General features: G+C 47.4%; 1 long non-coding RNA gene and 1 pseudogene across 1 annotated transcript; both read left to right on the top strand.

Annotated features, from left to right (window-relative positions):
- Window positions 1-10,653, top strand: part of LOC102027542 — a 22,056-nt pseudogene extending 11,403 nt beyond the window's left edge.
- Window positions 10,654-15,919: 5,266 nt separating this feature from the next.
- On the top strand, window positions 15,920-17,110 carry LOC106146754. The gene is made up of 3 exons (XR_001231323.1): window positions 15,920-16,005; window positions 16,434-16,684; window positions 16,936-17,110. It is a non-coding gene; the product is annotated as an uncharacterized LOC106146754 (long non-coding RNA).
- Window positions 17,111-27,808: the final 10,698 nt, after the last annotated feature.

Raw genomic sequence — 27,808 nt, 5'->3', positions numbered from 1 at the left:
TATATATGTATAGAGAGGTCACTGGGGAAAATAGTGACATTAAAGGAGTCTGTCTCCCTTAAGCTCCTCTGCGTATATGCACTCTCATTCATAAGAACCCATTGCATCAAGGTCAAGTATCATGGTCCACCTTCCATCCAACACTAATTAAGTCCTTCATGGACTCTGAGGTGTAAATGAGGAGTGATTGGTTAAACTGGTTTTGTTTCCAGCCAGAGGATTCATTTCTCATGGTTAGAGGACTGAGAACACCTGTTTCTTACTGGGTGTGGGATAAAACCACCCTTGGACACTATGGATGCCTCACTGTCAAGTGGGCACATTAAACAGGCCAATCACTTCACCAAACCAACAGAGGGAGTCTGACAGGAGATGGGGTCAACACAGTCAGGACAATGACATCCTATCACCCTTGTCGTATTGTACTGGCAAGAATCAAGTCACAGTCCTCATAAACACATAAAGGGAGAGTACAAAACCCCAAAGCCAGAAGCCATGGAACCATCTTATGCTTGTCTATCATACCAGTAGTCTGACACCACATTAGGACAAAATAAGCCGTGCAGCCCACCACATAGCTCATCTGTTAAACTCACTCAGCCTTGTCCTGTGTGATAGAATGTTTGCAAAGAGTGAGGGAAAAAACAGTACCGGGAATGACATGTAGTTTTCCATCTATTTTAAGCATCTTCTACCTGTCAGCATCAGTAGGATGGAATTGTCTGTGCATCATTATTCCTCACAAACTCTGGACAGTTCAAAGCACCACAGCTGTTTGAAACCCCAACTAACTTCCAACTCTATAGGACTTTGTTCAGGAATGCCTATGAAAAACACAGCAAATTAAAGACAGAGAAAGTAAAAAGGAGAATAGGGAGCCTGGTGGGTAAAAACAACATGTCCCTCGAAGCGCTTATGGTAATTACTTTACATCCATTCTCAGCACTTTTAAAATCTTTTGTTAAACCGTAAATTCTGGTGGTGAGGCTGGAGCGAGGCCTGAGACCTGCATTTCTGACAAGATGCTGGGTGATGCTAATGCTGTGACATCCTAGACCACATTTGTGATGGAAGAGCTTTATATCACTTAATCCTCATTAGTAAATAAAATTATCACCCATTAACCATGGTGGATCTGAGAGCAAAGGAGATTAAGCAGTATGGCAGAGACACTCTGCTAGAAAGAAAGGTGCTTGCATTGGGTGCAAGTCTACTCTGCCACACCTTAAAACTTTCACCTCTAAATACCAAATTCTGTGTTTCTCCTTCCAGAGTGATGTGCTAGACTCAAGCCTTCTTGCTTAGGGAGCCACTGAGTGAGAAATTCCTATTTCCAGGCTTTGAGCTAGCTGAGCTGATCACAGTCACCTTTCACCTGTATTTCCATTGTAGAAAGACCAGTGCAGAAGCCTGGTAGGAATTGAAAGAGGGGAAAATGAATGGAGGAAACAAGATGAGAGATGTCGTGGATTTGTCTGAAGGCACTAGGTCTGTGACTTGTGGGAAAATGAAGCACTTGAGGGAGAACTGGGACAACATAATGAGCAGGGTTTGAGAATGACTATCCCTGTTGATTTAATTTGCTGAATGTAACCTTGATCTCTACCTGAAAACATTTTATTTTTTTATTTTTTTTTTTTTTGGTTTTTCTCCGGTACCGGGAACCGAACTCATGACCTTGCGCTTGCCAGGCAGGCGCTTTTGCCGCTGAGCTAAATCCCCAGCCCCCTGAAAACATTTTAATGGCCACACATCTAGAGTATGACAGGTTAGACTCTGGATTTAGGCCAAAAGTCTTGAATATCATTCCCAATGAATAAGATTCTAAATATTAAAAGGAAAATTATGTATTTGTTGGGGTTTAGTGCTTAATTTTAGGGATACCAGGTCAATTTACTAAAGCAGAATACTTATTATCACTTCAACAGCATCAAAACATCAGTGAAATTCAATGCCCCTTTTCACTTTTAAAACACTAATATTTTCTTAACTACACAGAGAATATTTTAAACTTGGAGCCAACATTATACACCCATGTGAAATGCTACAATTCCTATTAAAATCAAAACAAAAGCCATATGTTTAAAAAGCCCAATTTATTATCTTTATGGTAAAATTTTTACATATACAATATTTTGTTTGGCTTTTCAGAGAACAATTTTTTAAAAAACAACCAGAACCCTACCTAAAGGTCCAAGACCTAGCCTAGCAGAACAGCAGGAAAGGACCTCTCAGGAGACCCCACACCCTCCAGCCTGGTTTGAGGCAGGACCCCAGGCACAGGGCTGCAGGCAGCTACTCCAGGGCACTCAGAGCCCAGCAGAGCTGAGGCAAAAGCTTGCAGTGCTTGCAAGTCTCCACTGGTGAGCGTGTGCAGGGGATGCCTCCGCATGAATGGCTCCATGAAATGAGCAAAGAGTGGCTGGTGCAGAGAAGCCACAAAGGGAGAGTCTGGGCACCTGCCCTGTCCCAAGTGGCCTCTGTACCTCGCTGGTCTCTAAGGGCACTTTAGTTTTCCCAAGTATCCTGGCCACAGTCTTTGTAGTTGTTTTTCTCCTTAGTTGAGGCAATTACCACTTTTCCGGACATACTCAACCAAAATGGAAAGTTGTTATGTACTTCAACTATTTTGTATATATAGTTGATGCACTCATCTTATTTGTACATTTGATGTTGTTTATAAAGTAACATATTTATTATTTAGTCTTGTACTCGATGAGTCTGAAAAAGAGTTGGTGTGTTTTACAGGAAAAGTGCTATAGGAAGATTACAATAAAGAGCACAGCCCATGAACTGAGCTTCATGAGTGAGAAGTCAAAGTTCAAAGATATTTTCTATCGCTGAAAACAAAACAAACGAACAACAGACTCTGAAGCAGCATAATGACTGTTGGAATATTTTAGAAGTATTTATACAATTTCATGTGGGAATCGTCTATCCTTGAACATATTTTCCAGAAAGCAGGTTCATAATCTTTCTTATGTGATCAGAGGGCTCTTAACCTAAAAAAGGTTGAGAATGATTGCTATAGAATTCTATATCTGTGCATTGTTACAGAACTTGACAGTAACACAACATGCACTGAAGTAGGGTGTCTTCATTCCAACTTGACCCCAGGACTATACGTTCTCTAGCTGTACTCAGATCACAATAAACCAGGAAGCTTTCTGAGAACTGAAATCCATGCAGCATGTCTAGCCCAATGTCTACCCTATTTTATGCTGATAAATCATGATAAAAACTGCATTCAAATGTTCCCATGACACTTTGTGGTTTATACATCACCAGGTGTGCTCCTCACCGTGACCTTAGGAGGTAGCATTAGAATCTTCATTTCACAGATGAAAAAAATCTCAAGCTCAGAGAACTTCAGTGGTGATTTCATGGTCTCATTATGGATGTTATGCTCTGGGCCCATATGGAACCTGAATACTGAGATATGGTTACAGAGTACTTGACCCAGTGTGAGCTAGAATATGATTGGAACAGCTAGGTCTTCCCCATAGCTAAAATCATCCCAAAACACTGAGAGTTCTTGTTCATTTGGTCTTTTTAAATTGGTGCTCTGAACTAAGTTCACTGCTGCTCAGTACAAACAAGTCCCTAATTAACGCTCACAGCGCATGCAGAGTAAGTGACATTGCTAGACAGCTGTTGACACCTAACCTTAATTAAACCTTGGTCACATAGAATCAAGTTGTGATCAGAGTTAGGACAATGACAACTGTGATGTGGATGATGGTGATGATGGTGGCTGGGGGGTTCTTTATGGTGTAGATGTTGACAGCTTTAGACCACAGGATCTGACTCTTCATCCATCAGGAAGATTCTTGTCCTGAATTTCCCTCTGTAGGAGGCGTATGTCACTTTCCAGGATTACATCCGGCTGGCAGGGGAGTTGGTGTCTGTCACTGGGGCTGTGATTATTCTGATCATAGAGGTGAGAGGCGGGGGTTCCAGGCTAAGGCTATCATGGGAGGACTTTAGATGAAGTGCAGTTCACATTGTGTATGTGTTATACTGGCCTCTCCCCAGATCACAGACATTTTCAGAGTCGGTGTGTCTCGCTATTTTGGACAGACTATCCTCGGGGGCCCATTCCATGTCATCATGTGAGTATCTCCTCCTTCAAACCTCTAGTTCTTTTCAGACATCTAGAGTTCAGGTAGCCCTCACTCCAGGATTTCTCTCCAGTAGGCTTGTGTCCATGACTGTATGTGTGATTTAGGTGTTAAGACCAAGTCTGAGGGGCTGGGGATTTAGCTCAGTGTCACAGCGCCTGCCTGGCAAGTGCAAAGTCATGAGTTCGATTCCTGGACCAAGTCCGAGTGTGTGGGTACCACTCAAGTCAACACCCTACTCTAAAGGACCCAGAATGTTCCCAGGCCACCTCTCACTCTTTGCTTCCTGCTTCCCCCCAACATCAGCTATGCCTCCTTTGTGCTTGTGACCATGGCGATGCGGCTCACCAATGTGAATGGGGAAGTGGTGCCCCTGCCCGTCGCCATGGTGCTGGGTTGGTACAGTGTCATGTACTTCACTTGAGGATTCTGGATGCTGGGCCCCTTCACCATCATGATCCAGAAGGTCAGTGCTTTCCCAAACCTCCCCCTGATCAGCCCATGACTTTCCAGGTAGAGGATGGGAACAAGTGCAAAGAGGGGCGGCTGCTCAGAATGGAGCTGGTGGAGCTATGAGGACCTCCTGATCTGTTAGCAATAGCTGCTTAGACAGTGGAGAAAAAATCATCTTATCCTTCCTCCTCTGTTCTATTTTCTGTAGATAATTTTTCATGACCTAATGCATTTCAGTTGGCTGATGGCCATGGCCATCCTGAGATTTTTGTTCAAGTAAGAGCACTACACCCTTGTCCAGGATGTTGGATCCAGGTTTCAATTTGCTTTCCTTTCTCCTTTAAACTCCATTTTATTTTTGCTTGTTTACATGTTAGAAAATGAGACTAAAACCACACCATTATCCAAGCGGTTCACAGCCACTCAGGGTGGTGTAAAAATAGCCCAATGTATCCTGGGACAATAATTTTCATGTTCACCAACCTCCTTGCAAGGGCTTTAAAAGAGTGACAGAGAAAAGTCTTTACAGAAAGGGGAACATTAAAGAAGAAATACTGACTAGTCATGGATCGCACAAAACTATGTGGGCAAGCAGTGACGATGAAATGTTTAACTCTCCTGTGTTTACAGTTCAAAAGAAGCAGCAAAGTGTCAGTGACAGAATGTGCCCTTCTATAGGGTCATTTACAGTTGAGAAAAAACTAAAGAATTAGAAAAATGTGGTAGAGAAGAAAGAATTTGGAGAGTCTAAAGTATGCCAGTGAAAGCAGAAGGAGAATAGAAAAGAAAGACTGGGATAGGCATGTACTCCGTCAAGGTACAGCAGAGTGCTGGGGAGCAGAAGGGGCAGTGCAGGAGGGGACAGGCAGAGAAAGCAAGAGGAGGTTTATGAGTAGAGGAGCATTCCCAGAAATGGAACGAGGAGGACAGTAACTCTCACCCAGTCCTCAGTGTCTGCAGCTGTTCATTCACTAGGCATGAGCTTTGAAGATCCCTCCACCCTTAAAGAACCATGACTCATTACAAAGAACTCTACATACCTCTGGATATGCCCCTGTTTAACAGGGTTTCCCACAAGATAGTAGATGAAAACTGACACCAAGATCTAAAATATTAAAGTGTAAAGCTGTACAGTCATACCCCGATTCAGAAATTTAATTCTTTCCTTGATTGTGGTCCCAGAATTCGTTCCATGATTCTGGTTGCAACCAAATTGGTTAGGGATTGGGTTGAGGTTACGGTTAGGTTAGGGTTAGAGTTAGTTGCAATTGATTGCAGTCGGGTTAGTTGCAGATTTGTTGAAACCACAATTGTGGAACGAATTCTGTGACCAGAATCATGGGAAGAATTAAGTTTGTGAACTGAAGTATTACTGTAGTGGTCTGTGTGGAATATTCCACTCCCCTAAGCCCTGTGTACTCTTTCTTCCACTCCCTACCAAATCTGCATCTGCGCATATACAGATTACAAAAAAGAGCAATGGGAACTGTGGTTTCCTGTGCAGGCTTTGTACCTGGAATCCTCTAAAGGATCTCTTTTCTGCATTGTACTGGCTTTCTTCTTAAACAAGGGAGCAGTTCTTTGCCGTAGACCCTATTTCGGCTCTTGGAGTCAACTTGCTGATGTTTTGGAGCCTCGTACAGAGAGAAGCCATGTACAGGTTCTAGAGCTGTTTTCAGTTTAAAGTTTGCCAATGAGAATCCAGTAGTCTTCACACTGAGCAGAGATAACTTTTCTCTGATGGTCCAGGCTCACCTAGGGAAGCTCTGGGTGATGAATGCTTATCTAGATGTCATCAAGATAAAGTAGGTGCTCATCTTTCAGCATTTTCATGTGCTCCATTCTTTAAAATTATTGGAGATTCTATGAATTCTTTAAATAACTCATCTTTCAAATATTTGGTTTCCAAAAATATAACAACCTGTTAGGTGACTTGTTATGCACATGCACGTGTACACATAATTTTTTAAATAAATGACTGAATATTTTCATTATCTAGCATACTGAAATTAGCTGTCAGACATTTCAGGCTTAGTCAATTCTGTAAGTAACTGTCAGTGGATATGCGATTATGTGGACATGTATGCAAGTGTATGCAGATGTATATCAGAGTGAATGTTAATCGGGCCCATGCTTATGGGGATAACTCTATTTCTCCATCACCATGCCCTCTTGTGGGTGGTGCAGGGTTCTCTGTCATCTTCCAATCAGAGGACTCATCCAATCTGGGGCAGTTCTCTGATTACCCTGTGGCAGTTTTCAGCACCTTTGAGCTCTTCCTCACCATCATCAATGTCCTTGGCAACTACAGCCAACTAGATCTGCCCTTCATGTACAGCATCACCTATTTTATTATTACCACACTGCTCATGCTCAACATGTGCATCGTGATGATGGTTGACACCCACTGTCCAGTGGTCCAGAAGCAGGATGAGCTCTGGAGAGCCCGGATGAGTTTACCAGCATCAGTCTTGCTATGGGTCAGGCACTGGAGATAAAAGTCACAACAGGGTATCTTATGGCAGGCTGCTCTTTGGAGAGTCACAGAAAAACCAGTGGGAAAAACCTGAGGAATATGTGCATGGTTGGTGGGGACAGAAGCAAAAACAGTAGAAGATAGTTGGAAGAGGTGGTGTGTTGGTCACAGGTGAAAAGTAACTCAAGAGTCCTTGAATCCCTTGGACACTAGAAATCATTTTGTTCAGGTATATTCTAGTTTTTAAATTTAGACCTTATTTGATCCCATATGTCTTTGTTTATCCATAATCTTTTGTTTGTATCATCATAGATTAATGAAATATTATTTTTGCAAGTTACTCTCAAAAGCCTTTATAAGTTGACCTACTACTCAGTATAATAATTCATTGGTCATGACCTTCTGTAATGCTAATTAGAACCCTATTACCTTAAATGTTGGAGTAGGGGAGCTTTCCCATACTTTGAAAGTGTGTTTTTGGTTAAAAACATCCTTGTTATATTGAACTGAAGCCCACTGTCTTCTAATTCCATGCTTTGACCCCATAATTCTTCACCTCTTATAACAGAGAACACGCTGTTCTACGTGTGGCTTATTAAAATATTTGAGTACAGCCATCATTCACTACTCAGAGTTTTCACTCATGTAGCAATAGTGCGTTGGCACTTGCTGTGTGCTGGGAAATGTCTAGGAGCTGGGGCACAACCTAAGTCCCCACACAGTTGCCAGGCTACTTGGAAAGAGTGACATGAAACAAACGACTTTACAGACAGCCGCACGGCTGCAGTGGTAAGAGTGGTCATAGAAGGACAAGGTGCTAAGAAAGGGGTGCAAAGCAGGAACCTGACTGGAATGGTGGCATTGGCAGTTAAGACGAAATCCTAAAGGCGGGTAACCGTGGACTGAAAAAGGTAGAGGTCAGGGTGTGTAGCACTGAGGACTCATGACTACAGGAACAGAAAACCAAACTCAAACAGACTTTCTTTGAGCAATGGACTGAGGAAGTACTCTAAGGGGAGTTTCAAGCATTAAATCCTCCTTAGGGATTTCTGGTCAGAACCCAGTCTCCTCACACATTCCATAGGTTTCCTTGTTGTGCCCTTGCTCACCCTGACTTCCTTTTCTAAGAAAAGCTCTGCCATTGTGTTGTTGAGATAACTTATAGAAGCTCCAAACTCCAGAAGGAAAGAGCAGATATACGGAATTGCACAATCCCAAGGGCCACATTGTTGTTGCATCCCGTGAATCACCTGACCTTGTGGGATGCTGTAGGCTTTCAAATGGCATCTTTGATTGCAGAGAATTTTGCCTCAGTTCCATGTCTTCCAGTAAGTTTGGATGATAGGCCTATCTTTGAATTTGAGCTAAGACTCAAGAAGACTCAGCTGGTGGTGGTGATAGTGATGATGGTGAGATCTCCTCTTCTCAGCCTACCGGGGAAAACAGACAACAAACCAGGACTCTGTGCAGCCCAGTCTAGTTGAAGAAATGGAGTGCAGGTGGAAAGTGGTGAGTCTTGAAAGGAAAGGCAGATTCTGATTTCCAAAGGAAGCAAGACTTCATGATGGCAGAAGAATGGTAAGTTTTTCTGAGGAGAAGAAGAGCTATCCAGAAAGGAGAACACTATGACTGGAAGCCTGGAGCTGGGAGGGAACCTGGTGCAACTAAAATACTGGCATGGAGTATTGAGAGCCAGGGGGTGGAAGAACATAAGATAAGGGATTTGCTGTTTTAAGAATTCTACAATCTATAAATCTTCTTTTCCCCAAACATCCTGACTGCACCTGTCTGTGGACTAACAGATTACTGAAATGAGAATGCTGCTACTATGATGACACACAGAGAGGTCATGGCTTTCCTTACCTTAGACTTAATAATACTATTATGAACAGAATCTGAAATTGAACCAGATCTTTGTTTGTTTTTTTGTTTGTTTGTTTTTTCCTGTTTTGAGCAGGAATCGAACTGACGACCTTGCACTGTGCCGCTGACTTAAATCCCCAGCCCCTGCACCAGATTTTATAGTAAAAATACAAATGGTACTATTCTAAACTTATGACCAACTGCAATTTTTGAACTATCACTTGTGTAGGTAAGCTCCATCAATGTGAATACAGAGCTTCTTTGAAATTTCTTAAATATCATTTCCTTGTTTTTTGAGGAGCATTCTGGTTTGGTGAGATCATTTTGTATGGCTTTTGTCACCCCACATATTACGTATCATTCCCAGTTTTGTGTCATAGGTATATTTGATAAGCTTGTCTTTTGTATTTCATCCGGGTAATTAATGAGGGCTGGGCAAAGAACAAAACAAGAACATGGTGCTAGCAATCTCTGTATCAACTATGCAGCCATTAATCAACTCTTTTCCTTAAAAGATAGATATTTAGTTTGCTGCCAGTTCTTTGGAATGAACCAGCACCATTTTATCTCTGAGGTCATATAGAGTTTGTTTATTCATTTTACTTACATCAAGATCATTGGTTTATGACTCTCCTATGAGAAAGGAGAAGAGATTAGTTCAGAATGACTCATTTTGCATGAATCTAAACAGTCATGTAGGAGTCTTTCTTTTTATCTGAAACATGAAATATCCTTTTATTGTTCTGGTTAGAAAAGTAGGGTAAGGCAGTCTTGGGGTAGCTGGAAGTGGATGAATGGTGGCTCTCACCACAGATCTTGAGGGTCTTCATCTCACATGTTGCTTTGGTTCCCTTTGTTAGTGGTTCCCTTTGTCACTGTCTCTAAAATTCAGCAGCTCTTTCAGAATTCTGTCCCTACCTGTCGTGGGTACCACAGTGCCACTGGAGGGGAAGATACTCCACTTCTTGTGGCCCCTCACTGGGGTCTCTGAGAGCAAGAGTGGCCTGCGGGACCACTCCTTGTTGTGAGTGTCCATGGGTACATGTGACCTGGAGGTTTCTTCAGCAGTGGTAGCTGAGGGCACCCGGGAGACTGCACAAGCCTATCTTGAGGAGGGAGACAGAGTTGGAGGAATTAGAAAGAATTCACCTTACAGCAGTGCTATATATGGACATCTCTTCAGTCTTGTTCTTACCTGACCCCACTTCCAACACTCTCTGGCCTTGAATCTAGCTTCCCCTTGGCCCTCTATGCTTACCTTAGGACGTGGCTCTCTTCCCTCCCTCCTCACAGGTATTTCTGAATTCCATCTGCTCCAGCCTCGTGCTTCTTGTATCTCTTACCTGGCTCTGTTTTCTGCTTCACATTCCCGTACTGAGCACCACGGACAAATCCGGACTGCTCAGCCTCTGATCTCATTCCCAGGTTTTTCTCCACTCAGTTTTCTCCTTAGTTGATCCTAGTTGCTCTTCATTCTTCTGTTCTCTTCCTTGTCTTACTCCCGATGCTGTTTCCTCCCATCCCCCATGCCTCTTTCCATGTCCGTCTCTCCTCACCTTGACTGAGTCCTTTCCTTTTTCTCCCATCAGGATCCACAAGCACCAGAGTAACAGAAGCGACCAGAATCCTTTGGGAGCACTTCACAGTGTGGAACCCTTCAAATCCTCAGGCAAGGAGGAGGAACAAGAACAGCTTTCTGAGAAACAGCCCTCTGGGAATGAAAGGGGAGCTCTGGCCTGAGCTTCCCTGGCCCTCCCTGTCCAGGAACACATCCCAGAGCAGCAGCAGTCACTAGGGCTGGGAGGTCCTTCGTCAAAACACACTGGGACACTGAGCCTTGGATTGGGTATTGGTGAGGGTAAGGGAGAGCAGGAGTCCCCTCTCTGATGGGATCTGCATTATTCTTGAGCGGACTCCAGGTAAGCCTGAGTTGGGGCCAGAGAGGCAGATGCCTGCTTATGCAAGCATCTAAATTTCATGCCTGTTAATCATGGGATAGTATAGACAATGTAATTCCTAAAGGGTCTTATCCTACCCTTCACATCTGCATCTCTGCACGTGAGAAATAGTCACGTGTTGCGGTACATTTCTTCGAGGTTTATGGAAGCCTCACATATTTGCAAAATCAGGTACTGAATCTTTTTGCACAAAGTTAAACTTGGCAACCAAAGACATGAGGAATGGATGCTAGATTAATACTGGACTATCTCTCTTTAGCTCCATGCAGACACCAAAACGTAATAATCTGTGAATTCTGCATGGGTCTCAGGACTTAAAGTAGGAAGAGTCAGGAATGCCGTAGGGGTTGTGGCCTTTTTTCTTATATTAGCTCCTTGTAGGACAACACCTAACAACCAAACACCAGCTACACAACTGCAAGAAGAAAGGTTCCTAATTCATTTTTTTGTTTGTTTTGTCTTGTTCTAATTAATTAAGTATGTTAGTACACTTTAGATATACATAATGGTTACATTCACCATCGGGAACGTGTACCTATACATTATGTGTCTTGATTCTTATTTTTTCCACTTTCTTCTCCATCTTTCTATTCCTCTTTCCCTCCTTATTTACAAGAGATTTATTTCCATTTTTCATTATTTCTCATTTTTTTCTTTACACTTACTTCCTTTCCACCTCCCCTTCCTAGCTCCCCTTCCCATTTGAACATTTCCTTCCTAATGCTTGCCTTTTAAATGGTTTTTTTTTTACTTTGTCAAAATATATGTTATATAAAAATATGCTACTTTCACCACATTGGGATATACAATACATTGGCACAAAATACATTCATATTACTATACAGTGATTACCATTCTTCATTTATAGAGCTGTTTCATCAGAAACCTATACCCACACACGTAAACTGATAACTTCCCCACTGTCCCACCCCCTAGTTCCTGATTACCAATACTGTACTTTGTCTTCATTGTTTTGACTATTTTCAGTACTTTACATAAATAGAATTATGCAGTGTTAGTCCCACTGTGTCTAGCTTATTTCACTAAATATACCAGTCGCAAGCTTTCATCCTTCTTGTAGCAGGTATGCAAATAGTTTTTGGTTATTATAGATATACACACAGAGACACACACATAAAAATAGACACAATAAGTTTGTTTATGCATGCATCATAGGATATTTGAGTTCTTACTTATACTGTTTGGCCATTGTGATTAATGCTGCTATAAATGAATGTATAAACATCTTTTTAAATCCCTGCCTTCTGTTCTTTAGTGTATATACTTAGAAACCAAATTGCTACATCATAGTGCAATTCCATGTTTGAGAAAATTGCTATAGTGTGTTCTACAGTTGGCTTCACTACTTCATATTCTATTTAATCTCATGGTAGTTTGATTCACTTTTCCTAAAGGATTAAGGGTACTGAGCATATTTTCCTGGGCTTCCTTCTGGAAACTGACGTATTTTTGAAACATGCCTAATAAAGTTCTTTCTTCATTTTGAATTGCTTGTTTTCTCTTTGTGTTTGTCATTGAGTTACCTTATCTTTGCTTTTGAGGGTCAGAGCCTGAAATTTTGCATCTCATTTGCATCCTGGTGTGTTTCTCAGTATGGGTGGTTTTCTATGACTTCCTTTCTGTGGTTCAGTAGCCCAGTGATTTCTTCTCTAGGACCCTCCCTGCTCTGCCCTTCCCGCGTCTCGCTTGCAGCTAATCAACCATCCCTGAGCCTGGACGAAAGGCTCTGGCCTTGTATCCTGAGACTCACATGCTCCACACTGATCTCCCTTTGCCCTTATGCTGAATTGTGAAGGACACAGTGATAATAAGCACTGGGCATCTTTGCCAGGAAGGGAATTTGGAACCAGGTGTGCAAAGCAGCCATTGTAGGGGCTCAAGTGTAGCCTTTGTCCTGTCCCCTGTTCTTTCTTCCTTTTCATTCCTTTCTTCACCTTCACAAAACCCAGAATCACTCCCAAGAAGGCTGTCCTCTGGAATGGCAAGGAGGGGCTGGGATTTGTGATTCCTTCAGACCCACAAATGCAGAGCCACCTGCCCAGCAGTGAGGGATCTTTTAAAGAAGCACCGGTACATGCATCAGTGGCCCAGATGACACATGCAGAGCCACCTTCGCTCCGCTTTGCTCCTTTTCACTGTGGAAGCCCTATGCGGCTCAGCTCTCACCTGTGTTCTAGCTGCAGTTCTCGCACTGTGTTTCCAGATGCCTGTGCCTATCCTTGTCACCTCGGACCTCTCCCCCTCTGTGACTCTCCAACCTGTCCTTCTGCACCAGCTCTGTCTGCAAAGAAACCTGCTACATTCATAACCTCTTTCTACTCTTCTCCTTTCAGAAAGGGCCTGTTTAACTCCCAGTTCAAGGTCAGCCTTCTTCACAGCAAACTGCATTGTCTTCTGCCTTCCACTGACTCTGCAGCCAATGGGGATTTGACCTGGTCTTTTGCACGCTACTGACTCCACTCTTTTCCCGATAATCTCCCTGAAGGTAAAGCAGCAGAGCCATCATGCCTTTGCTTGAACTCTCTGTATGTTCAGATTACAGGGGACTATTTACCACTTCTCACATTCCTCTCACTGAATGCTTCTCTTCCAACACTGCCTGAAGAATGTTTGGCGCACAAGGCTGATTGCCTCATCCACGGGGCCCCCTGCTTTCCTAAGTTACCACATACACACTCATGGTTCACAAGTGCCTCTCTTCAGTTTAAATCTGTCTTCTGAGCCCCAGGTGTGAACCACTTGGGCCTCCATCTATTGATTCACTCTTCCAACATATTCCGTGGACATCTCAAATTCAACGTGTTCCAAAGGGAACAGCTTTTCTTCTTTGCCAACCTGCTTGCCCACTGCTGTTCCTAACAAAATAAGTAGCCCCATGATAGACAAATTTGCCTAAACCGGAATCCTAGGTATCAACCTATAGAGAGCCCTTCCTGGTCTTCGTCGCAGCCCGGGAAGTTTATATTTGTAATCCCATGAAAAGTTATTGGAATTCTAGCAATTTAATTCCACTCTATCACTTCCAGTGCAACCCGTGGCTAGAATAAAGACACTAAGGCATATTTCTAGTTATGGGGAGCCAAGGGGCCCTAAGTCCAGCCATGATGATGGCTATCCAGAACCAAGGCCTTGACCCAAGGCAGAACCCAGTTTTTATGCATTCATGAAGAAAGGATTGGCTTGAGGATGAGTAACTGTGAGAATGGCAGGAAGTAGCTGAGTGCCATGAGCTGCTCTCTGTAAGAGGCCTGAAATCACCTCTGCAAATGCAGAGAGAAGGATATGCAGAAAGAGTAATCTGCATAAAACAATGGAGACAGTACGTAGTGTTTTGGAGTCAGTGTTTTAGCTCTGATTTGTGATCTTTGAAGCCCCAGGAAGTCATAGCCTCTATCCCAAGGCTTGACCCCAGCTGACAGGGTGGAGCACTGGCTCACATAGCCCACCTCATCCCAGCTCACTCGAGGGAGCAATGGGGTGGGTGTCCGGGGAAACACACTTGCCATCTCCAAAGATTACCATCGGCACCTTGGCTAGACCGATATGCACTGCTTAAAGCCAACTGAAGGGATAAAGAAAAGTCCCAGCCAGCTCTGTATACATCAACACATGGAAATAGGGTCAGGCTCAGCCAACATGGAGGCAATTGTTCCTCTTTCAAGGAGAGTCCCCTAGGTGGTCCTCCACATCAACCCTCAACACTTCTGCCTCTGTTCTCATACCCAGAGAACTACAAGCCTTGTAAATATTTATCCCTGAAATATCTCCTCTGAAAAATACCTGATTCTGCTTACAAAAAGAGCAGCTTTCAAACTTCTTCTGCAGACCCTCAGGGAATTTTTACTGATGAAATCTGCCATGTATTCTTTTTTTTTTTTCTGGTACCGGGAATCGAACTCATGATGTCGCGCTTGCCAGGCAAGCGCTGTGCCACTGAGCTAAATCCCCAGCCCCAGGCTATGTATTCTTGCAATAACACTCTATCCCCACACACAAGTGTATGTATTTAACTTAACCACATTATCACAGGATGGTACATTAGAAAAATAGTTCTTGTGTTTCTCATTAGTGTGTTTTAAAGGCTGCTCCAGATCAATATAACATTTTAAAATCTCCCGTTTGCTGCTTGATCTCCAAACTCTGCTGCTGTTCTTCCACAATGGACCGTGCACACCTCCCTCCTGCATTAGAGGACCGCGTTCCCACTGGGTGCACTCCGTAATGCAGCTGTGGTCTTCTGCTTTCCAGAGTCTACACTGAAACCAGAAATTCAGACACACCCCCTGTCCCAAATGATGTCTTTGAAGAGTCCTTGCCTCAACTCACCACAAGCAATCTTTCTCTCTGTGTCTCTCTGTCTCTGTCTCTCTCTCTTTCTCTTTCTTTCTCTCTGTCTCTCTATCTCTCTCTCTGCTCTCTGTGCTCTCATTTTCAACAACACAAATTATATCTACTTCCTGGATAATAATTCTCCTTGCCCTTTCCCTGCATACCTTATGGAATTTCAACCTGTATGCAACTACTTCTCTTACATCGTTGTATTTTTATTTTATTGGCCTCAACTTAAAGATCAGACATTTTTTAATGTGTGTGTGTGTGTGTGTGTGTGTGTGTGTGTGTGTGTGTGTGTTGGAGTGTGGGGGGAAATCCCTGACCACTGGACTGGGGTGAAGTCAAATGTTCTGCTTCCAGAGTATTTAAATTTTCTTGTATTATACTCCCTACATTTTGATTGCAGATATGTCTTTAAATATCTTTGTGCTTAACACACTATAAAGCTCCTCAAAGGAAATGATATGCCCATTTTATTCAACATCCCATTCCAGAACATGGCGTAATTCCTGGTAAGATGTATTCTGAAATATTCATTAATTGAATCTATGAATGATTGGCTTATTTTAATTTTTCTCTCACAGGTGGGGCAACATATCAGGGTTTTTATTTTTCCTCCTAAGAATGGTAAAACTACTTGCCTTTGAGTAGGGTGGAATAATTCAAGAACACATGAGTGGAAACATACAGGAAAGTATAAAACTGAACGCAAATGTGATTACTGGGAATTATTTTCAGCTTCAATGAGAGAAAGAGAGGAACAAAAGAGGAAGGAGGAGAGGTGAGCAGGTGGAAGAAAAGTGGTGACCTCTGAAGGGAGGAGGAAAAGGAGAGAGGGAGGAGGAAGAGGATGGAGGAGACCCTGCAGCAGAGCTGACACAGAGCTCCCCGAGCCTCAGGCATGCAGTGCCCTCTGGGAGGGGCATTAAGATGACCTACAAGGCACTCATCTGCCCTGCAGAGCCTGAGGGAAGAGGGGAGATAGAGCAGGCACTGGAGTCCAGACGTCGCCATAGTGCAGGGCAGATGGGAAGGAGCCACAGGCTGAGGGGGTCAACCACACAGCTCAGGTTCTCATCTTGCTCAGCCTCTTCATGGGGCTCCAGGCTCAGGCCCAGGAAAGAGTCAAAGAAACTCTTCTACTCAGCCTCGGGAGTTCTTCAGTTCCCCAAATGGTTACACTTCACCCTCCTGTCCTCTCTACCCTAGTGACTTCAGACAAGAGTGCAGAAAATTCTTGGTCCCTCATGCCTTGTGATCCAGGGAAAAGGAAATGATGACATCAGTGAACTTCAGATGATGTCTGCTCAGGATGTTTGCAGTTTGTCACTGGGTTCCAGGTTGTGGGTTCTGGAGGAGGGCTGGGCTCCTCCTCTCAGAGGGACTGGCTCTGCCTCAGCCTTGGGGAAGAAGGGCAGAAGCCAGGGCCCTCACCCATATTGTTCCTGAAGAAATGCAAGGTAAGATCTGGGCTACTGGAGCTGAGGGAGTGGCAGAGAAACAGGGAGGAGGACAGGGAAGGAAGGTGGCTTTACAGGGCTTGAGGACAGGGGTTTTGGCCAAGATGGCTGGGAAAAGGAGTTGCAGAAAGAGGGCAAAGTGTGGCCCCTGAGCTCTGCCAAGATCTCTTAGTGAAAAGCTGAGAAAACACCTTGATGAGGGGGTCAAGGAGCATTTACGTCTCTCAGCTGAGCCCGCTTATTTCTTGAAGGTTACTGAGGAAAAGGTGAGAAATGTGCAGGAGAAGAAAGACTTTGACCAGGCAACCCCATGGCATCACACTGATAGCAGAGGCTGAGCAGGAAGTGACTCCTCGACCCACAATGACAGCCAGGCAGGAGCCACCTGGGCAAGGGCTGGACCCAGCTCTGCATGTTTCCTGGACCTCTTTGTCATCCCTTTGATTGAAGAGGCGGCAGTGAGGCCCAACTCAGCCTGAGGCAGCAGGCCTTCAAGGCCTGGATGCAGCTGGAGAACAAGTGTGTGCTGCTTTTCTTGGTGCGGCGTCACATACCCACGAGAGGACTTCTGCTTAGCCGTCCGTTCCCAAGGGCTGATGCTTTGTCAACCTCATTGTGTGAGCAGCTTTGCTAACTCCTCCCGACCAAGCTACAGGCTCAGCTCAGGAGTTAGCACCACTTCTGTCTCCCACTCCATCCTGATCACCTCTGGGCTCTTTGTCCAGGGATCGTCTCGGGTTCCTGGCTTCCTGAGGTCTGCTCAGGTAGCAGCTGCCCCTTCCTTGTCCCCAGGAGCAGAGCCCTCAGGAAAGCTGTGCCCTCTGCAACCTAGCTACTTGCTCCAGCTTTGCCCACAGGGCTAGCTGAGGGAGGCTGGACATGGCACGGACAGGAGGTAGGTTCTGACTTGTCTCCCTGGCACGGTTGTGACCACCACGTATGTGGAAGCACACTGTGACTCCACTGTTCCAGCGTGAGGAGCTCCTGCGCTGCAGGCCTTGCCCCCGGCTCCCTCTCCGCGCTCATGCCCTCTGCATTCCATCAGCCTGTCGGGCTCTGCCTTCCACTTCACAATAACAAGGTCAGGACAGCGATAGAAGCATCAAAGGCTGTTGACGGTGACCCTGGCCTAGTGTAAACCCCGCCCTAGGGCTGCTGAGTCAGAGAGGGTGATCTCGGTTGAGAGCAAGGTCAGTCCCCAGGGTCTCTCAGACCCCCAGCCCTCTTCTCTTTAAGCCTCACTTTCCCTCTCTTCTCCGCTTCCAGAGAGGGCAGCTGCATAGGACACTGGTGCCAGTTGCTCCTCCTTCCTCCACCACACGTCTGTCTCTTCCCCTCTCTGTGTCCACGGCAAACCCAGGAAAGAGGGGACATCTGGGCCCATGCCCACTCCCTGACCCCTTCAGGTCACAAATGAGTGATGGTTCTCTCTGTTCAGGTCACCAGTCCCTGGGGTAAAGGAGCTCAGTTTAGGGGGGTGGCAGTGTCCGGGGACACAGGTGCCTTGGGTGCAGTCACTCCACCCTTAACTTCATCCCAGCTGCTGCTCCCTCACCACCTTTTCCAGGCAATAAATCTTTCAACACCAGATGGTCAGCCATTTCTCTGTGTGGGCTGCAAATTGACCAATGTCCCTGATGTCTCCCAGCACCACACACACACACACACACACACACACACACACCACTTTCCTGATACCTTCCCTTGTTCCCAAGCAGCCTTCTGGTCCCTCTCCTGGGTACAACCCTCCCATGCATGTCATCCTGGGCTTGCAGGCTGGAAGGACATTTACTAAATAAGTCACAGTTTTCTTGGCAAGACTTATTTTTTCATTAAACATAGTTCAATATATTCTTCATGCCAAGGCTTCCAATGGGGAGGAAGGAGAACTCCATGTGATTCAACTTCTTCCTTGGAGGCTCTCCAAGGGAGCAGACGAGCAAGGGAAGGAAAGCTATTCCCACTGTAGCTCCTTGTGCACCTCAGGCAGGAAGTGGCATCTCAGGGAGGGAGGGGCCCAGCCCCTGGACCAGGAGGAAAGAACAAGAGAACATAGCATCTGGGTGGGGAAGAGCTGGAGCATACAAACTGGGTCCTTTGGAGTGACTTCCTGAGCTGGTGCAGGGTTCACCCGCTTAGAGAGCCCAGTGTCCCGGGGTCCAGCAAGTGTCCCAGACCCTATTTATTTCCTGCCTAATCAACAGTGAATGATCAAGAGATTTAAACCATCTTCCAGCAGGGATGCGGTGGGAGATCCTATGGGATGGACACAGTAGAAACTGAGCAGATGGCAACTGTGTGAACTGCTCCACTCCGATCCCACCCAGGAGGAGGGAAGTCTTGCTCATGGAAAGCTAAACTGCTCCCTGAAAGTCCAAGATAGGAAGGGAGCAGAAGCAAGAATGGAGCAATAAGAACAGAGACTGCTACTGTACATTGACCACAGGACAGGTGCCCTGCACACCTGCCTCACCTCAGGCCCACAAACCTGCCTGTTAGCCCTTGTTATGCTCCTCTGATAGACAGGCAAGCAAGGGGCGCGGAAGTGTGAGTTTCTCTCCCAAGGTCAAGTGACCATTGCCGTGCTTGTTTCATGGACAAGGAAGCTGAGGCTCAGCACGGTGCTCTCATTTACCCACGATCTCTCAACCAGGAATCAGCAGAGTCTGACTGGAACCCCAAGTGCATCTGACTCCAAAGTCTGTGATTCTACTACTAGACGCAGAGACCCTGAGACAAGACGCCTCTCAGGTACCAACCAGAAAGCTCATTCTGACAGGGTTCAATTTCAAATAATCCAACCCCAGACAGCAAAACAAATGACTTGCCTTCTCTTGTTGCCTTATAGTATATGACTTCTTTTCAAGTCCATTATCATCTTAATTCTAAAAACAACCCCATAAATTTAACAGAGCAAGGTGTGTATTCCCGTTTTACAGATGAGGAAGTTGATCCTCAGAAAGACTGTTCACTGAAGGACAGATCTCACCAGGACAGAACAGAACAATAGCCAATACCTCTGGATCCTGGAGAGACCTGTTTTCCTAGTCCCCAGGCATAGTCAGACAAACGCAGACCGGTGTGTAGGGTGCTATGCTCTTCATAGTATTTCTAACAAGTGGAGACACCTGGGCTCAATGCTAAGCACAGAGGCAGTTGTATGTGTCTGACAATAAACCTGCTGAAGTAGGTACCCCTCACGAATGGCCACACGACCTTAGAATCCCAGCCCATTGATTTCAGTGTGGAGTCTAAAAGGAAACCCTGCAGTACGACTTTCCTTCCCCAATCTTCCTTGTGCGGGTAAGGAGTCTAGGCCCAAGCCTGACTGAAGTACGGTTCCTAGACTTTCCATCAGAGTGGAGACTCGAAGATCCCTTGAATATTTCAAAGTCAACAAGGATGAGGTCAAACAGGGTAAATGGGACCAATAGTAGAATTCCCCAGGTCACAGAGTATGTCTCTAAGAGTGATGATTTCTACCCACATATCACTGCCTAAGCCACCCGCCTCATGCCCCACCTCTGACCCCCAGGTGTGCCCTGCATATTCTCTTGGATATCTGCTGAATAAATCCAGGCAGCACATCCTGACACCCACACTCTCAGGTGCCGGGGAGCTACATGCAGGTGAGCACCACGTCCTCATCCAGGAATCGTGTGTGGTGGGGTCAGAGCAGGTGAAAGGAGTTTGCCGAGTAGCTAAGATTTTTTTCTTTATTATTTCCTAGTTCCTGTTATTGTACTGTCTGACAGAAACTGCACGCCTCTGGTGACTGTGTTCAACCAGAATTGCCTAATAGCACCTAGAGAATGCGCCATTTGGCTCCAGTCCCTCCCTTGTACCTGTCTGGGACACCGCCTGCTGGTCCTCTTGGTCTTGTGTCTCCCTCCCCCCCCCGCCTCCTCTCAGCCCCCTCCACACCCTGATCAGGTGTCTGCTTCAGAATCCACACAACTCCTCAGGGCCTAGCCTGGTTCTGACCGAGGCCCAGGGAAGGTGGATGCGGGGTCTGGCTGCTGCTCTATCCCGGGTAGCAGAGGACTGCAGCCTCCCAACCCCGGCACCCTGGAGCATTCTCTCCTTCTCTGCTCTTTTCTGTCCAGAGGTGACTGAACTGGAGTCCTCCAGTACAGACCCTCAGGAGGACACACTCTATCTTGCTCGCTTTGTGTCCCTTCCAAATGACTGCATGTCATCACACACGCCAAACACTTATCCCTGCTCTTAAACAAGTCTGGCATTTGGCGTGCTTTTTATGACAGAGCTGGCATGGTGTTTGGATGAGAACTTGCTCTAAATAAATAGAAATGGAAAGACTTCTTATCACCTGCTGCCCTTTCACTGAGTTTGTTGGGGTGGAGAAAGAAAAACTAAGAAGTATAGGTGGGGACAATTGGGGAAAGATCACTGGGAAATTCTGCCACATTTCCCAGCTCATGGGACTGGCTACCTTCACTGGACCAAACGTGGATTGCAGGAGGGGATCTGGCTTTTGGTGTGGGTGTTTAATAGTCATGCTGAGACTTGGAATAACGGTTAACACCGGGTCCTGATCCCTGACCATGGAATTTGTTTTACCTCCTTATTCTACTCCTATGCCCATGGCGAGAGGCCCTCAATTTTACACTTTACAAACATGTGGTGGTGTGGGGCCTTGAGTCTGGGGACACTGCCTGGAGTACAGTGTCCCCAGTTAATCAGAGGGGCCACACACCTTATGTGGGTATTCACCGTGGTTGGGGAGCTTCACTGTCTCCCGCCTCAGCGTTAGCGGGTGACCTGTGTGCCCAGGCTGTGCCTGCGGCCTTCGCTTTTGTCTCTTTGGATGGTGCAGCACCTCCAGTGACATTCAGACACAGAGGCAGCCAGACCTCCCCTGAGAAAGACACTAACCCAGGCCACTTGCTGCTGCTTGACGCCCTTTCCTCCCTTCATCGGGAAGTGCGGAGGACTCCTTGGGAGAGCAGAGAATGGAGAGAGGAACACGGGGCACAAAACATGAAGTCTGTTCTTCGCACATCAGCAAACCAAATAATCGGTACTTGGTCAGGCACAAGCAAGTGACTCCTGGCCGCCCTGTATTTGGAATGCAGTTGGCCCATTACAAATCAATTGTTCTACCTGTTTCCTCGCTCAGGAAGCCAGCCCACCTTGGCATTGACGACCTTGTACAGCTTGCCGGGCTGTGTGCACTGCTGCGGCCTGTCCTCCTAGTTGCCCTTGGAGCAGGCACGAGCAGAGACGGGGCCTGCACAAGGAGTAGGGGGACAGAGGGTGGGGTGAAGACCTCTGTATTTGGTGAAGGAGAAAGACAGAGAAGGACCCAGCAAAAGGTCTGGGGAAAACAAGGGCACAGGACCAGAGGCTGCCTCGGGGGCAGGCTGTGGACTTTGACACCCTGCTCCACACACCATATCTCCAGGGGGCCCTGCTGGGGCATAAGCCCTGTCTCCAGCCTAGGACAGGGTGGCTCAGGTCTGAGTTGCTGGAATCCCTGGCACTCACAGACTCTCGCTAAAGCTCTAAGTCCCCGTCATAAGCCTAGGAGACCTGGCATCCATTCTCCCAGACCAGAGCTCAGTCCCTCTCCTGGTCTCTTCCGGTAGAGGGACCTAGGAACAAGGTGCTCAGACTCTCTGACAGGGTGAGGGTGGCGCCAGCACTGCCGAAGGCTCTCTGGCCAGAGGCAGTCTTGCATGTGAGGGCAGTTGGAAGGGAAAGGGGGAAATGGAGCTGTCTGTGTGGAAACGGCCAAGAGGAGGAGAGATGCTCCCATACACAAGGCCTTGTGCACCTTTAGGGCTCTACCACACTGAAGTCAGGCCCTGAGGACCGATGGCCTGGAGATTTTAGAATTACAGACTCCAAGCCTGAACACACACACATATGCATATACATGTGCACACAGTCCTTGGAAGTCATGCTGCAGTACATTGATTCACTGTAACATGAATGACACTGTGAAGCAATTCACCTGGAACAGCGGGCAAGTGCCTAAGAAGGTGCAGCTGGCTACCTGTGGCATCTGCCATGGCCTCTCCTCCTCCCACCCCCTGTGCTTCACCAGCTCGGCCTTCCCAGCATCCTCCTGTGGGCCCTTCCCCAGACGCATGTAGCGTCTGTGCTCCGCAAGGTCCCTGCTGCTGTGAGGCCCAGAGGAGCCTGGACAGAGGGAGGACATGCACTTGGAGCACAGGGTGACCTGTGGTTGCTCCTGGGATGAGTAGGGATCAAAGCCACATTTGGGGGACAAATGCACGCTGGTTCTGCAACAAGTTAGGCCTCCTCTCTGGGGAAGGCTGGAGGGTCATCGTGTACATAGGCAGCCCACACGACTCCCATTTGCTCAGAATCACAGGGTGCTTGAGTGGGAAGGACCTTGAGGAGTCAGGAGAGCACCTTGTGAGCACAGATGGGGAGTGGCAGGGTGCGCGGGAGCCAGCCCGGCTCCCAGGCTCTGTGGCACAGCCTTGGTTGAGCCTCCCCTGCTGACTGTGGCTCCTCCTCAGGCTTTGTGAGCTGGCAGCCGGGCTGCTGAACCCAGTGACTAGGACAAACTCCACGCTGAGTGAGCACGGGCTCTGCCCTAATCGCTTCCATCTTTGTGGCCCCTTGGCCTCCTGGCTGCCAGTGGCTGACCACAGAGGCAGGGGGACAACACCAGGAGGGCCACCAGGCTGAGGGACAAGGAAGGGCCGCCTCCAACCACAGGCAGAGGAAGAGACAGACCTGAGGGAAAGAGGAAGCAAGAAATCCAAGCCTCCCGAGAGCCCTCGGAGTCCTAGACACAGGTGCCTGCAATACACAGCTCACACAGACCACACACATCTATGCATGCATGATGCAGCACATGCATGACACAGCACTGTGCACACCACACATACATACCCATGTGCTACACAGTGTGGCACACACAGCATGATACCAAATATACACGTGCACTGCATGGCCCATATGCCTCACGCACAACTCATGTACTATACACCACAATACAACACAGGCCGCACATTCATATGTCCTACAGCACTAGAAAAATGCACAATATATGTGCATGACACAGCAAGCATTCATATACCACAGAACTCCGGTGACACTATGCATGTATGTGGAAACCATAGAATAAAATACACCACATGCAAAGTACATGAAATACACCATACAAATGGTGTACGTACCACACAACACCCAGAGAACACACATATACCACCCGCACGCACACACGTCACACTACCACGTACAGCATCCGCAGGCACAAAACGTGATACAACACTTCCACAGACCATACACACAACACACACTGCACGTGCTACCCACGCAGGCACAGTACACGAGCCACACACATGCCCTATGGCCCACATGCACTTCCTGTCTCCACATGTACACATTTCACATGCTACGAAGTACACAGTACTCATCCACAAGAGCACATCATACATACTGCATGCATACTTATCACATAGCATAAGAAATATATTCCTCCAGCATTCACATACCAAGTACACACACACACACACACACACACACACACACACACACACTCACATAGACCAAGATGACAGAAGGACCATTGCTGATCGATGAAAGCAGTGAGATACAAGGGAAGTGTGGAGACACAGAAGAGACAGAAAAAGCCAGAACAAAAATGTGTGTCTAGTTTTCCTGACCCAATTCAGAAGTTCTCAGTGGAGGATGGTTTGACCACTGGAGACACTGGACAGTACCATAGGACAGTTTTCACTGTCGCAGCTGAGGGGAAAGAGCAGCTACTGTCACCGAGTCATGCTTGGATGGTGCTAAGCACCTGAGGATGCCAATGCTACACCCAGTAGAAGAGAACGGTTTGTTCCATATCAGTAGTGCCCAGGTTCAGAAACTCTGCCCCACATGCAGAAATCAGTGTCCCTCACCTCCTGTACCCGGCACCAAGGCTGCGGCCGCATCATTCCGGCTCACATTGGCTCAGCCCCGCACTAACATCTTGCCCACTGTCACCAGCTCACCGGCTGGCCCCTCAGTTGACTCCTGAGGGCCTCATGGGTGCTGAAGTCCAGGCTCAGCCCCAGCAGAAGAACCAGCTGGAAGGGGTTGCTCCTACGCATGTCTGCCTGAGCTCATCCCTCCAGGTGAATCCCTCCAGAACCATCCTCCCCCTGAGTCCTGACCCTTCCAGGTCTCTCCAAAGCCTGACAGACACTGTGGTGCAGCCAGGTCGTGGAAGATGTCAGCCACTCCAAGTGCACACTGTCACCTTTACAGTGCGGAGCACTGAGAGGGTTGGTGACTTCCACGCATCCCAGAGGACTTCTCAGATTTGAGTCCAGCAAGGGGGCCTGGAGGGGCTGCGTGGCATCTCACGGGCTGAGGCCAGCCCTGGGACAGGCTGCCGTGGGACCCAGCCCGACAGCCTCCCGGGTATGGGCGTTCCCCGGCTCTGCACTGCACGCCCAACCCCTCCCGTGCACATGGCGGGGTGGGGTGGGCTCCTTTCTCAGGGTCTCCTCTCCCCTGGGAACCAGCAGCTCTGGAGGCGTGGGAGACAGAGCCTTCAGGTGTGAGACCAGCAGGGAATGTGGTGTCCTCGTTAGCCCGAGGGCAGTGCCACCACTCCGGCTACTCTCCCATCTGTCCCAAGTGCATGCCGTGGGGCCCAAGGACACAGGCAACAGAGGTGTCAGAAGCCTGAGTCCGGCAGACCAGCTGTCCCCTTCCAGGCCTCCACGCCATGTCGTCTTCTCAGGTCTCCATCGCAGCTGGCCTGGGCAAAGGCAGCTGCAGGTGGGGAAAGTTGGGGGAGGGAAAGAAAATGCCTTCCGCCTGTGCTCCTGTAGCTCCCTCCCCAGCGTGACACATACCACATTGCCTCATCCCCTCCCGTGCGGGGGATTAGACTGGGGTCTTTCCCTGGGGCTGAACAGCACAGAGCAGGTGGGGTGGGTCAGCAGGCAAACAGTTGGCTTAATGAGCACAAAGGTCCTGGGTTCAAGGTTTGGATTCTAGTGCCTTCCCCCCACCCAGGCTGAACCCAGTGACCCCTGGGAGGGTGGGGAAGGCAGCTAATCGAACTGCACTGTTTGCTCAGGGCTCTAGGGCCTGGCTCTAGGCCCAGCTCAGGAGCTCAAGTAGCTTTCTACAGAAAGGCGTCGCTTCTGTCTACACCAATGGAAACATCCACCTTGCACCCAGGACCACCTTCCCCTTTCATCTCCTCTCATGTGTGTGCTTATATACCCCCTATTACATGCATAGAACACCATATAACACACACAGCACAGCACCATGCTTAAATACTGTACCTAGACAATGTAGACGCACTGTACACCACACATACAACTTTTATACACATACAAAAACAACATGTCCATCCGTACTACATATCAGTGCATACTACATGCCAAACACACACACCATATTTATCCATAGCACCATAAAACAACACAAGCAACGTCGTCATATACCATATGCATACAACACACAAAGCATGCAATACACATGTACAATCCCCTCCCATATAACATATACCATCATGTTCACCCCATACACACCTACACACACCAAGTACTCTGTAGACATGTCATACAGACACAACACTCTAGCACCACATATCACACATGCATGCATGCACACACGTGCACACAGGATACACATAGTACATACAAATCACCTATGCACATGTGCACACACACCTTCTATACCATATACGCGTGCATGCATGCGTGCGCACACACACACATGTGCACGTGCACCCACACGCACGTGCAGACTCTTCTCACTGCAACTCTCCGCTCCTAGAATCTGACGTAGTTAGGTAAAACAGGTCATGAGGCTAAAGCATGATCCTAAATTCCCGAACATCAAACACCCATACAACTCTCCAGGTCCTAGGCTGTGGTGGAACACTGGCCCTTGTGCCAGAGCTTCCATTTCCTGCCGGTGGGGAGACCACATCAGATGGCCTGCCCAGAGGCTCCAGCCAGCTCAGGCTGAGGTTGTGCAGCGCCAGGTGTGGCTGGAGTCTAGACATCCTTTGTGTGGCTATGCAGGTCAGCTCACCTCTCCAGGACTCAGTTTACCTAAGAAAGGCAGGTGGCAGAGTGCATGGTGAAGTTGAGAAGAGAAGCCTTCAAAGTCGGAGGTGGGTTTGAACCTTGCTTCCACCACCCCTGCCATCTGAGATGACTTCCTTTACCACACTCTGTTTTAGTTAGTCCATGGGCAAAATTGGGTCATGATAGCTGCCTACAAATCTGCTGAGTTTATGCGAGGACAGTCCGGTACAGGGCCCAGCAGCCGCACCAGTGAATAAACCTGGCTACTACGAGACGGTGCCTGTTATACAACTGCAAAATCGGGGACATATTTATATCCCAAACAACAAATAAATGAAAGTTTTTTGTTGTCCACTTGAAATTCAAACTTGCCTGAGCCTCCTACATTTTCCCTGGCGATCCACCCACTCTAGGAATGGGATCATGGATGGCTGCAGACCGGGGTCTACCTGCAGCTGCATTTTGTGCCCTGGCTGGTGAACTAAGGATGAATCTTACATCATTACAGGGGCCAGGGGTGGGGAGGGAACCAAAAAGCAAAGGAGAACGTACATCAGCTACTGTGTGGGGCTGACAAAGCCTAAAATACTTACCTGCACTGTCCGGCCCTTTACAGAAACAGTTCGCTAGCCTGAAGTTGAGGAGAACTAGGAATCTTTGCTATTTCTACATGTATCTGAGGCCAGGCAAGAGCTTGAAGGGCAGGAGTCAAGGAAACCTAAGTTTCGGGACATGGGTAGAAGGGGCACAGAGAGCTAGCAGAAGGAGTCCAGGGCAGAAGGAGGCTCCCTCCAGGGCCCCCTCAGTTCCTGGAAGGGGCCTGCCTTCCTCCTCCCCTCTGCCTCATTGTCTTGAATCTCTCAGGTGAGCCTGACCTGTCCAGGCCTTCACAGGAAAGGTCACGCTGTGTCCCAAAGTCCAGCAGAGAGCTTTCTAATCTCTTTGAAGGCCTCCCCTGCTGTGACTGGCCTGGGGGCAGGGAGACAGTCCCAGGGTGGAGAAAGAGTGGCAGCTGACGCAAGGCCCCCTGGTAGGCAGGACTTCAGGCCTGTCTCTTTAAATCTCAGGTAATTTG

The sequence above is a fragment of the Chinchilla lanigera genome, unplaced genomic scaffold, assembly GCF_000276665.1.
Source record: "Chinchilla lanigera isolate Chin_1 unplaced genomic scaffold, ChiLan1.0 scaffold00093, whole genome shotgun sequence".
In the NCBI taxonomy this organism is placed as follows: Eukaryota; Metazoa; Chordata; class Mammalia; order Rodentia; family Chinchillidae; genus Chinchilla; species Chinchilla lanigera.
The sequence above is the reverse complement of the archived record's forward strand: the minus strand, read 5'-3'. Positions and strand labels throughout refer to the sequence as shown.